The 12,633-nt window shown below is 46.6% G+C and overlaps 3 non-coding genes across 3 annotated transcripts; 2 read left to right on the top strand and 1 right to left on the bottom strand.

Annotated features, from left to right (window-relative positions):
- The first annotated feature begins 4,330 nt into the window (after window positions 1-4,330).
- Window positions 4,331-4,402, top strand: TRNAD-GUC (transfer RNA aspartic acid (anticodon GUC)). The gene has a single exon. It is a non-coding gene; the product is annotated as a tRNA-Asp (tRNA).
- A 181-nt stretch (window positions 4,403-4,583) lies between these two features.
- TRNAD-GUC (transfer RNA aspartic acid (anticodon GUC)) lies at window positions 4,584-4,655 on the bottom strand. The gene has a single exon. It is a non-coding gene; the product is annotated as a tRNA-Asp (tRNA).
- An 865-nt stretch (window positions 4,656-5,520) lies between these two features.
- TRNAW-CCA (transfer RNA tryptophan (anticodon CCA)) lies at window positions 5,521-5,592 on the top strand. Its single transcript has one exon. It is a non-coding gene; the product is annotated as a tRNA-Trp (tRNA).
- The last annotated feature ends 7,041 nt before the right edge of the window (window positions 5,593-12,633 follow it).

The raw sequence follows: 12,633 nt of genomic DNA, 5'->3' as shown, positions 1-12,633 counted from the left end.
TGTGTTGTTGTAGGGAGAGTGAGGTCACCCTGTAATGTTATTTTCCCCCTTTTATATCTTCTCCTCACTTGCTGGAAAGCTCTTTTGCTGTGACCTGGGTTAAACAGTTCCCATTGTGTAGTGCTATCTCTGAGAGGTTTCTACTGTACACAGTTCCTGGAGTAATCCTTGTGCTTGTATCCATTTCCTTAATAAGCCAGTAACATTGTTTGGCCTTTTTACTGTCATACCTGAAAGGCTGCTTGAGGACATGTTTCAGCAACACATACATAGTCAAACTTCATAACTTCACACATGGTGATAGCGCACACAATCCAATGAGACATTACTGTCTAGCAGATCAAGACTTTTAGAATGACACCTCACAAGGCACACTTTGTATAAGACGTATTCTAAGTACATGACAGTGGTGAATATTGGGGTGTCAGAGTGTAACAGGGGCCAAAATTGACAGTCCTGCTTCCTGTCTGTCACTCTTCTCCCTCAGCCTCAGGGAGGAAGCGGGCTGGGGTTTCAGTGCCTTGTGGGGCATACAGTGTACAATAGTGATGGCTGCAAACCCCATGGAACTGGAAGGCTCTGATGGTGGACATCCAAGCACTATGTGATCAGGCAGGCACTTTTGCTGGGCTGAAAATGGGTAGCAGAATAGGCAAAAGGAAGATATTGCAGAACTGGCCTCACTCTTTGCAAAATACCTTAAAACTGGGTCCCTTCCACTCACAAAAGTAGAGGAAAGACTCTAATTTCTTCCACATTTTTCATTAATTGCTCGTGGAAAAAATCAGGCTTCAGTGTGTTTCTGTTTTAGATCTGGCAAGAACCAGTCTGTCCCCTTGTCAGATGCATCTGACAAGGACTTAATTTCCAAAAGGGCTATTTTTCACAATAATGCAAGTTGAAAAGAAAAGAAAACCCTTAATGCTTTATGTCGCAAAGTGAAACTGCACATTCCATCATAAAGTGTTTTTTTATATTTCCCCCCCTGATTTCCAGATGCAAAGCATGAACAAAATGTTTGCTATTTATGGATTGATTAAATGCATAGAATGTGAGAGAGGAAGTTAGTGATGTTTCAATTATTCTCTTTGCCAGATGTCTAGAAGTTAACAAAGCACCAGGCTCTGGGAGGGAGTTAATTTGCTCTAATCTCAATATACATTTGGGTCTATGGGGGTTGATTTCCCCAGTTTTCTTTTGTACAATAACTAAAATAAATTAATAGCCTTATTGTTTAAATTCCAAATAGTTTTTAATTCTAAAATTCACTAACTACGAAGCTGAGCAGTTCTGAGCGCCACTAGAGGGAGCTTATACTTCTGAGAACTTGAAACCCCAGCTTCTTTTCCCAAAGAGATCAGTGAAAGATAATCATACAAAATAGCAGAAATAAAAAATGTTTATTATTTAACACAGTATTTATCTTTGAAGTAAATTTCTAATCTTCTTCCCACCAACAAATAGCATCTGTTAATGCACACTGAAGTAAATTAAAAAGAAAGTATGCTTACTTTTTGCTAAAAGCAAAATACTACATGAGTTTTATTAATGCATTGCAGTTTAACAGTCAATGCATTTGAACTGTTCACTTGCCACAGTGCTTCAGCCTTTCTCTCTTAAAAAACTTTTAAAATCATTTGCGATTATTTCTAAAACTTTTACTTTGCAGTGTGATCAAAGTGTAGCAGTATTGAAACTTTGCTATTAGGGAATCGTTTAGCACCATGAGTGTACATTGCAGTGTACAGCAACCACTCAAGGCTAATAATTATATGCTAATCATTAGGAAGACAGTGCTGTAAATTAATATGCCATTATGTAAGTATTGAGACCTTGCCAAAGAGTCCTGTGCCTACAGATTTTTAGTGTAAAGGCACAGAGCAAAATCCAAACAGCACAAAGAGTATACACAGAGTCGGATTTGATGTGAATCAGCGGCAATCATATTAGAATCAAATCAGGCATTCAGAGAAATGTTTGTAAAAGTGTAAACAGACTCAAATTTAGTCTGCTCTAAGGAGCTCCTCAGGTCACACTTAAGTTATTGCACCCGTGAAAATCTTGGTCCTTGCGCACAGCCTGCCACAGGAACTTAGAGTGGGTGCATTGTCCCGCTTCTCCACCACCCCATAATCCTGGGCTTTCAAGGGACTGTTTTGGCCCTCAGCGCTGAGTAGAGCTCTTATGTGCCTGTAGCAGCCAGGATGAGCAGGACTGCCCCAAGTCACTACACCTAGAAAAATGCAGCCCATACCAACTGTCCCCAGAACTCCATGCACTGGGGGCACAGACCTGGTGGGAGGGAAAAAAAGCAGCCTAGGAAATTTGTAAAATTTTCATGTGATCTTTTTTTTTATATGCCAGATACAGGATGACTTCATGATTCATCTAAACAGAGCATCCCTACAACAGAATGTAATTAGTATCTGACTGTAACTCTTCTTTTTCAATTGTCAACTCAAAATGTTCAAACTTGGCTGCCTAAAATGAGGAACCCACAAGGGTTAAACACCTAAATTAGTGGCCTGATTTTCAGAGGTGCTTCAATGGGAGCTGCAAATCACTTTTTAATTTAGGTGCCTAAATATGAATTGAGCCATCCTTTAGCCACCCATGTTTGAAAATCTGGCATAGGCTCCTTTTACCCACAGAGATATTTGTCTCTATTATTGCAGTCAGACAATACCTTTGCTTATACCTATGACCATTTATATATGATGTTTACTGTACATCTGACCAGACACAAATTGTTAAGTTAAATATAGTTCCTGATTTCATGTCACTGTGATGCAGACATGCACACTTATTTTATAACTACCCTGCTGCTGACTGAGTCAGTACCATCTCTGTAAGTGTCCTTCAACTTTGCATTCACAGATCTCAAAGTAATTGGTCTCCATTTCTCTTTCCCTTTTTAGATAGTCAGGCAGCAGGTGTTTGACCTTCTTTCACCTCACTGGCTGCTGACTCAAGTTGCTTCTCAAATTCTCATTACAAAATCCTCTTCCACCCTTACCAGAGCACATCCCACGTTTCAAACGCAAAGTCACATGAACTGCTTCTTTTCTTTTTATTGAGTTGGTTCTGATCATCCCCTCCCACGGCAATGCCTACGTGAGGAAATCTCCGTGGATCCCCTCAAGAGACACCCCCCCACAAAATATTCCTTTGGGGAATGGGAGGAAGATAAATTAACCAGATATGCCAAATCCGCAAAAAAAAAGCAAAAATTGGGTTTGTTTTTGGCTTAATTGGCATGTGAGTTGTTTGTTGGCTAGTTTTTGGCTTGTGGCTTGTAGTTTGTTGCTTCTTTTTTTTGATCAGCTCCTGGCAAGCAGGGACAAAGGGAAGAAGAGAGTCAGGGTGCACAGCGGGCCCACCACAGTCCCAGACTGCACGCTGGGGGGGATCTAGTCACATAGAGTGTTGGGGTTCTTAGGGATTGGCTTGTTTTGGCCTTGTTTTGAAATGGGATTACCCTGATTTTTGGCTTATTGTGAAAGTCGGGGTGCTTATTTACCGTGTGAAAGTTGGCAAATGTGAAATTAACCCGTGAATAAGACAATGAAACAACCCTACCCCAACCCAAACAGAATGATTACAGGGAAGCCAGAAAGGTTAGGACCATCGATGAGCATAGGTGCTGGAACAAGGAGTGCGGGGTGCGGCACCCCCGTTCATGAGAGGTCCTTAGCCTTCACACTGGGGTTCCCCTCTTTCCACTACTGGCAAAAGGCTCCATACACACAGCCACACATTCACGCTGGCCATGGCTGCCTGCACCCAACATCCCATCCCATTAGGGGCCTCAGCTGAAAATAAAACCTAGCTTAATGCTGAGCCTTCCAAAAACATGCTCACACTCTACGGAACGACAAGAGATGTAGACGAAGTTGTGCTTTCTCGTAGCAGCAGCTGCAGTTTGCTTCTAACACAACCTAAGTGTGAGCCCTGGTGCAGTGCTAAGGCGGCAAAAGTGCATCACCTACCCACATGCCTTCCCCCACTCTGCGATTACCCTCACTGTTCCCCTTGCATGTGGAAAAGCCATCTTTTCCTTGTGATTTTCCTAGTTAGGCAGCTGGCTGGGAAGGGATAATAAAGTCTGATGGAAGAAAGGCTGCACTATCTTCTGCAAATTCTTTTACTCAGAGGGATCAGAGAGGTCACTTGTGCATTAAAGACCTGATCCAAATTCCAGTGGAATCACTAGGAGTCTCACCAGTGACTTTAACAGGCCTTATAGCAACCTCTTATCTCCCAATACATGAAGAACAATCTCCCTAAGTGATATGAAATAACCTTCCTCCTGAAACAGTCGTCAGCCAACTCCTCGTTAGTATAGTGGTTAGTATCCCCGCCTGTCACGCGGGAGACCGGGGTTCAATTCCCCGACGGGGAGGCAAAAATACCTTTTTATTTCCTCTACTGCTTTATTTATTTAAGGTAAACAGAAACTAAAATATCCTTCGTACCTAGAAACGTTCATTTCTTTAACATTTTAAATACGCTTTAATTCTTTTAAGTTTTCTTTTTTAAAGGGAAAAAAGGCTAAAGCAGTGAACGTTTCAAAAATACAGTACCTCCCCGTCGGGGAATCGAACCCCGGTCTCCCGCGTGACAGGCGGGGATACTTACCACTATACTAACGAGGAGCTTCCTGGCAACAGCCTGAAGATGCCTTCACTTCTAGCCCCCCTAACCGGAACCGCCATCGCTCGCGAGCCCGCGGGCTCTGCCAGGGCGGACGCTGAGAGCCAGGGCGAGCGGCAGCGTTCCGGGCGCCGATACGTTGGGAGCGGGTGAAGGCGCGGGGCTCGGAGAGGCAGGAGACGCAGGCGGCGAAGTACTGGGGGCTCTTCGTGGGAGCCCTGCGAAGGTCAGGTCACAGGGCGCGGGGAGCGAGCGGAAGTGGAGCTCCTGGGCCCGCGAGGCTGCTCGGTCGGGGAGGGGGCGGAGGATGGGGGAGGTGAGGCTAGTGGGGGGCACGGGGAGGTGAGGGAGTGGCGGTTGCGGCCGGGGATAGGTGGGGGGGCTGCCGGTTGGGGGGGGCTGTTCTCCGGGGGCGGGGGCTGCTGCGCCCTGGGGGCTGGGCGGGGGCTGCTCGGGGAGGCTGCCGGGCTCGTCCCGCTCGCTCTGAGGCCACTGGTGCCTGCCCCGCCTCGTGCCGGGAGGGCGGGGGGCCGGGGTGTCTACATTGGCGGAGGGGCGGCCGCGATTCCGTCCGCGGCGGAGGTGCCTGTCCCGGGCCAGGCTGGGGGGTAAGGGGCCGTTCGGCGCCCTGGTCTCGAGGCTGCCGCGGGTCAGAGCCGGGAGTGGGAGGCTCGAGGCGACTGGACCGTTGCCGGCTGGGGGCGCCTTGCCGCGGTCAGGGCGCGCGGGACAGAGGCGGTCACTGTTGGGCCGTGTCCCCAGCCCGCTCGCTCGCTGAGAGTTGGGACGCGGCGCGGTTGGGAGGGAGCAGCCATTAGCTTGTGGCGGTTGGTAATTTCTAACGCTGGGCGTCAGGGAGCTCAGCAGGACCTCGTGGCGCAACGGTAGCGCGTCTGACTCCAGATCAGAAGGCTGCGTGTTCGAATCACGTCGGGGTCAACTAGCGTTTTTTGGTTCTTTTCATTCCTTCTTTACTTCTGGTTCTTTAGCCTCCTACTCTGCATAACGCCCGCCGCCTCCCAGTCCTCCGCCCTGATCCGGTCCCTGGCATTACTGGTGCTCTGGGTGGGGACACAGCTACAAAACGGGGAGTGTCCCAGAGCAGGAGACCCAGCTCTCTCAGCATTTCTGTGACAAGAAACCGGGGGAGAAGGATTTTATGTAGTCAATAAAACGAAACCTGAAGACCCCCATTTCCTTTCCCCTGCCTCACATCGTGGCGTTAGTATCTCGCATGTACGCAGCTCCCTGCTGGGGCACCCAAGGGCGCATTAGTGAGGAGTGAACAGTTCAGAGAAGATTTGAGAGTGAGGAAGAGGTTACTCACCGTGTGCAGTAGCTGCTGTTCCTTGAGATGTGTGTCCCTGTGGGTGCTGGGTGCTCCACTCTAGGTGTCTTTGCATCTACCGATCTGAGGCGCATGGATACACCTGCAGTGGAGCACCCATAGAGACACTACTCAAAGAAGAAGAAAAGTTTAGTCACCTTGCACACTAAGGATGGTTTTTCGAGATGTGTCCCCCTTTGAGTGCTCCATTGTAGGTGTAGCCACATCCCTGGCCCTCACATTGGGGATGCAAAGAGTGCAGCACCCATAGGGACACTAGCTGAAGAAGAATCAATATTTCCCGGTAAAGCTACATTTTCCGGAGAAGGGCTGTTTTGGCAGGCCACATCTCAGCCACCACTTTAGCATGGTTTGGTTTGGTTTGGTTAGCTGGCTTTGTCCATTAAAATTATGAATGGTACCTGAATACTGCTAACTGCAAAAATAATAACTTTGAGGCACTGATGTTGTAAACTTATAGAGCAAAGACATACTCCTTGGGCGTCCAAGCCTGGAGAACTATCCAGCCACACCAGTATCTTAAAGGTTTTGCCTGACAATAAATAAAAATTGTTCTGACCAAATCGTGATGCCTTGCAGTTATTATACTGCAGAATATACTCATCCATGAGTAAGGCTATGATTTAGTCCCTGGTATTTTTAGTAAAAGTCATGGACAGGTCATGGGCAATAAACAAAAATTCATGGCCTGTGACCTATCCATGACTTATACCCCTGATTAAATCTTCAGCGAGGGGGCCACTACGGGGGGGAGGTGGGGTACGTCTGGGGAGGCCACTACTGCGGGGAGCCAGGGGCAGCGGCACCAACTGCCGGGGACCTCTGAGCAGCGGCTGCTCCAGCCGCCCTGGGACCACTGCTGGGGGCCACCGACAGCAGCTGCTGCCAAGGGTCGTCAACAGCGGCTTCTCCAGCCACTCTGGGACTGCTGCCGGGGGCCACCAACAGCAGCTGCTCTTCCCCCACCAGGACCACTACTCAGGCAGTCCCTGGGGCCGGCCATACTGGTCGCTGCTCGGGCAGTCCCCAGGGCCACCCGAGCAGTGGCTGGTGCATTTGGCCCCAAGCCCACTCCAGCAGCGGCTGGTACAGCTGGCTGCGGGGACGCCCAAGTGACTGGCTGTGGAGCTACTTTAGCAGCAGCTGGTGTGGCTGAACCCAGGGCCACCTGAACAGCTGGGGTCAGCCAAACTGGCCACCACAGAAGTCACAGAGGTTGCAGAAAGTCACGGAATCCATGACCTCCATGACAAACATGAAGCCCTATCCGTGAGCCCCAAAATAAGTTGTGTTGGGTGTAGAGTATCTGTGAGTCAACATTCTGATTTTACATTATTTGTATAGTTTTTACTTTTTATCCAGATGGAAGAAAACATTCCTGAGACTGATTATTATGTGAAAATAAAATAAAATGTACATACGTGATTGAGTCATTTAAATTCCTGGAGTTAAATCATTTAAATTCCTGTGTTGTCTCTTTATATGTTTAGTAAGAAAATAGAATCCTACAGCCAAACATTGCAAGTTGATTGACCACTTTTCACTTATCAGTACTTTAAAACATATCTAACATCAGACAGTCTGATACTAGTTAATTCATAACATGTCTTTCAGGTTTTATGCATCAGATTGGCCAAATCAGCATTTGTTTTCTAAATCAATTAGAATGGAAGAGATATAGGCCCTGATTTAGCAAAGCATTTCAGTGCATGGTTATTTAAGCACTTAGTCACATGCTTAACCAAGCACATGAGTTCATCACTATTTAGCTTCAATGGAACTACTTGTGCTTAAGGAAAAGTGCTTAGCTGACTCAGGGCCATAGTGAATGATTATTGCTGCACTAACATAATAGTAAAGATCACATCAGATAAAATTGTTATTATTTATTTATTTATTTAGAGTGTGTATGAAAGTATTTTTTAAAAACATATTTTAAAGACTTGGTCCTTGTGCCAAAGATCTTACTATTTAAATTAGATAAATATTATATAACGACAGCAGTAGGCACACATTAAAGTGAGAAGATATTTTCAAGAAAGAGCTAGCAGGGTAGGTAAAAAATGTGATTTTTTTTTCAATTTGTAAAGGGATTTGTTTGTAAGAAGAGAGGCAAGGAGCTTGGCACACAGGAAGCAGGAGGCTGTTTCAACTACAGAAAGTGGCATAAAAGAAGATGGGAAGCAAAGAAAAGAAAGGGAGTTTTAAGGGCTGGGGGTGGGGGTGGGGTAAATGAGAGCAAATATGTAGGAAGGGAACTGTGTTGTAAAGAGTCTTGAATATTGTCATAAATATAAAGGGAAGGGTAACCACCTTTCTGTATACAGTGCTATAAAATCCCTCCAGGCCAGAGGCAAAGTCCTTTTACCTGTAAAGGGTTAAGAAGCTCAGGTAACCTGGCTGGCACCTGACCCAAAATGACCTATGAGGGGACAAGATACTTTCAAATCTGGAGGGGCAGGGAAAAGCTTTTGTCTGTCTGTGTGATACCTTTGCCAGGAACAGATCAAGGATGCAAGCCCTCCAATTCCTGTAAAGCTAGTAAGTAATCCAGCTAGAAAGTGCGTTAGGTTTGCTTTGTTTTGGCTTGTGAAATTCGCTGTGCTGGAGGAAATGTGTATTCCTCTTTTTGTGTCTTTTTGTAACTTAAGGTTTTGCCTAGAGGGATTCTCTGTGTTTTGAATCTGACTGCCTGTAAGATTATCTTCCATTCTGACCTTACAGAGTTGTTCTCTTATCTTTTTTTTCTTCTTCTAATAAAGTTCTGGTTTTTAAGAATCTGACTGGGTTTTTTGGGTCTTAAAAATCCAAGGCTGGTCTGTGCTCATCTTGTTTATTCTCAAGCCTCCCCAGGAAAGGGGGTATAAGGGCTTGGGGGGGATATTTTGGGGAAATAGGAACTCCAAGTGGTCCTTTCCCTGATTGTTTGTTAAATCACTTGGTGGTGGCAGTGTTTATTTAATCCAAGGGCAAAGACTTTGTGCCTTGGGGAAGTTTTAATCTAAGTTGGTAGAAATAAGCTTAGGGGGTCTTTCATGCAGGTCCCCACATCTGTACCCTAGAGTTCAGAGTGGGGAAAGAACTCTGACAAAGATGAACAAAAGAAGATTGAATTTGGAGTGAAAGGAGAAAGTCAACAAAGGCATTTCAGGCATTGATAACGTTAGAGGGGTGTGACAGGCAGATGATTTCAAAGCAGCCTTTGGATGGATTGGAGTGGGAGATACCAAAGGCAAGAAGTCCATGGAGGAGAAAGTTACAGTAGCCAAGGCCACATCTACACTACCCACCGGATCGGCGGGTAGTGATCGATCTATTGGAGATCGATTTATTGTGTCTAGTGTAGACGCGATAAATTGATCCCCGAACACTCTGCCGTTGACTCCGGAACTCCACCACGGTGAGAGGCGGAAGCGAAGTCGATGGGGGAGTGGCGGCCATTGATCCCGTGCCGCGACGACGCGAAGTAAGTGATTCTAAGTCGATCTAAGATATGTCGACTTCAGCTATGCTATTCTCGTAGCTGAAGTTGCGTATCTTAGATCGATCCCCCCCACCCCCCAGTGTAGACCAGGCCCAAGACATGAGATGATCAAGACAAGAACTAAGATTTTAGCAACTGGGATAGAAAGGATAACATTTAATGAAGTTATAAAGGAGGAAATTACAAGATTTGGTGATAGCCTGGATGTTGAGGAAGGAGAAAGAGGTGTCAAAGATAAGAATAAGGTTTCAGGCTTAGGTACAGAGAAAATTGTTTGGTATCATTCAAACAATGACAGAAAAGAATGAGATAAGAGGTTTGGATGAGTTTTAGATCTACATCAGTCAGGTGGTATCACAGAAATTAAGTTACTGAAATTAGCAATGTTCTGTGTGTCTTGCTTTGAAAATAATTGTCTCTTCTTCTCCTAAACACTAAAGACCTGGAAATCTACTCCAGAAACATAAGGAGGAAAATCAAATCAGGTGCATATTCTGCTAGAAGCTTCCCATCAACTCCAGTCCTGAGAAAGTCCTTCTGTTTCATCTTCCAAGCATGTTGTCTCTGTCAATGAAAAGGAGATAGATATAGGGAACAGCCAAATTGGCATGTATCTCTCTAACACCCTCCTGATAGCTTAGTATGAGTGCTGCTGCAAGCATTATTATCTTCTGCTAGGTGCCCTCCATTACATATACTGGGGCGTCATTCACTGGCTATTATAGAGGTGATATTTTCAGGGGGTTGCAAGTTTTTCAAAGAGATTGACGTTTTAACAACACAGCATTATATTATGTCATTGGCGTGGGTTGTTCCATATGAGTTTATACTTCTCATTGTGATACAAGAAAATTTGGGGAGTGGCCTGTTTACAGCTGATTGTTGGCAAAGGCAGTATAATTTAAAAAATGTGATTGTATTTTTGATAATTGTAAGTGCATTCCCCCAGAGGCATGGACAATTGGCGCACTTCTTAAATCTGAAAAAAATAAATAAAATAGATGAAATCTACCTAAATCTGTCAACCAATTTGTCTACTTTCTTCATGCCAGTGAGCCCCTTCTTTACAAAGTCAGACTTTTGACTTTCCCTAGGCTTCTAAGCTTTTGTCTGTACTAGACTAATAGTCATGGAAAGTCTATCCAGCTTTGTGTTCCCTTTAACAATACAATAGATCCTCTCTCCAAAAGAACCATGTCTAAAAAGCTATCTGTCTATATCTCACACTGCCGTACCTAGGATTGCCAGGTGTCCAGTTTTCGACCAGAACGCCCGGTCGAAAAGGGACCCTGGCGGCTCCAGTCAGCATTGCTTACCAGGCCGTTAGAAGTGCTCCAAGCGCCGGCTCTGCAGCTCCCATTGGCCGGGAACTGCGGGCAATGGGAGCTGCAGGCGCGGCGCCTGCGGATGGGGCAATGCACAGAGCTGCCTGGCCACGCTTCTGCATAGGAGCTGGAGCGGAGACATGCTGCTGCTTCCAGGAGCTGCCTGAGATAAGAACCACCCAGCCCCTGCACCCCTGCCCTCTGCACCTCTTGATCCCATGCAGGAGCCCCCTCCTGCACACCAAATCCCTAATCCATGGCCCCACACCAGAGCCTGCACCCCCAGCCAGAGCCCTCATCTCCCCCGCACATCCAACCCCCTGCCCCAGCCTGGAACCCCCTCCCGCACCCTGAATCCCTCATTTCTGGCCCTACCCTGAAACCCACATCCCCAGCCCAGAGCCCATACCCCCTCCCACACCACAACTGCCTGCCTCAGCCCAGAGTCCCCTCCCATACTTCAAACCCCTCTGCTCCACCCCCCCAGCCCAGAACCCCCTCCTGCACCCCAAACCTCTCATCCCTGGCCCAACCCCAGAGCCTGCATCCCCAGCCAGAGCCCTCACCCGCATCCCAACCCCCTGCCTCAGCCCAGAGCCCCCTCCCGCACCCTGAACTCATTTCTGGACCCACCCTGAAGCCCTCACGCCCAGCCGGAGTCCTCACCCCCTCCTGCACCCTAACCCCCTGCCCCAGTCCAGTGAAAAGGAGTGAGTGATGATGTGGGGCGGGGGGGGGGAAGGGGTGGAGTGAGCAGAGGCAGGGCCTCAGAGAAGGGGTGGGGCAGAGCCTTGGAAATGAGCAGGGCAGGGCAAGGGTGTTCAGTTTTGTGTGAGTAGAAAGTTGGCAACCCTAGCTGTACCTTGCCAGGCCTGCAACTTCATGGCCATGTCAAGGCACATTCAGTCCAAGGGATATGTACTTCTGCAGCTAACGTGCAGCCAGTTGACATCTGGAGGGCCTACTCTCCTTCAAAAGGTTATGACAAACTCACACTGAAGTGGGAGAATGGGGCCCCAGGAGATTTATTAGGTGGCCGCACAGAACTCTTTTGAAAACATTTACAAAGGATTACTGCTTGGACTCAGCCCAATGGCAAAAATCAAGGTTGGCCCATTGGCATTAGCTTTTATCAAGAATGGAGACATCCAACAGCATATGTTGTATCTTTGAAGAAGAGATAATTGTGTGCCTGTAATTGTTGTTCTCTGAAGATATACTGCCACTTAGAACAAAGCCCTTACGCTCACCTCTTTTGTGGTTGGGGTCTATAATTCTGTTACTCTTCCCCAAATTTCATAACATTAAAACTCTTGTTTATATAGGAACTATTGCTTGGGAACACGTATGGTGGCTATATCCCCCTGCTGTAGCTAACAGCTTTGGAACATTAAACTAAGGAAGTTTCTGTCTGCTCTTGTGCTGGGAACACACACTTGAATGGTGATCCAGTACAGTGTTTCTCAACCTTTTTGATATCAGGGACCGGCTTGTTGCCTTCCTAAACTGTTTCAGGGAAATCTCAGGGACCGGCACTAGTCTACAGACCAGTTGTTGAGAAACACGGAAATTCTAGTACACGTGTAACATCTTCACAAAACAACAATTATAATCTTTTTTATAAAATGGTATATGGGATGAATTTGCAAACATTTATGAAAGTGAGAGATGACTAGGACTAGTTGAAGGTTGGCTTAGTGTGAGCAAGTCCTCTGAACTAACTGATACTAGTCCATAGCTTCTCTGGAACGGAGACTGCATGTTGTGCCAGACTACAAGGTAGACAAATATCCCCTAGGAACTAAGGTGAAACCACAAAGCAC

The sequence above is a fragment of the Eretmochelys imbricata genome, chromosome 1, assembly GCF_965152235.1.
Source record: "Eretmochelys imbricata isolate rEreImb1 chromosome 1, rEreImb1.hap1, whole genome shotgun sequence".
Lineage (NCBI taxonomy): Eukaryota > Metazoa > Chordata > Testudines > Cheloniidae > Eretmochelys > Eretmochelys imbricata.
This window is presented reverse-complemented; position numbering and strand designations above follow the sequence as displayed.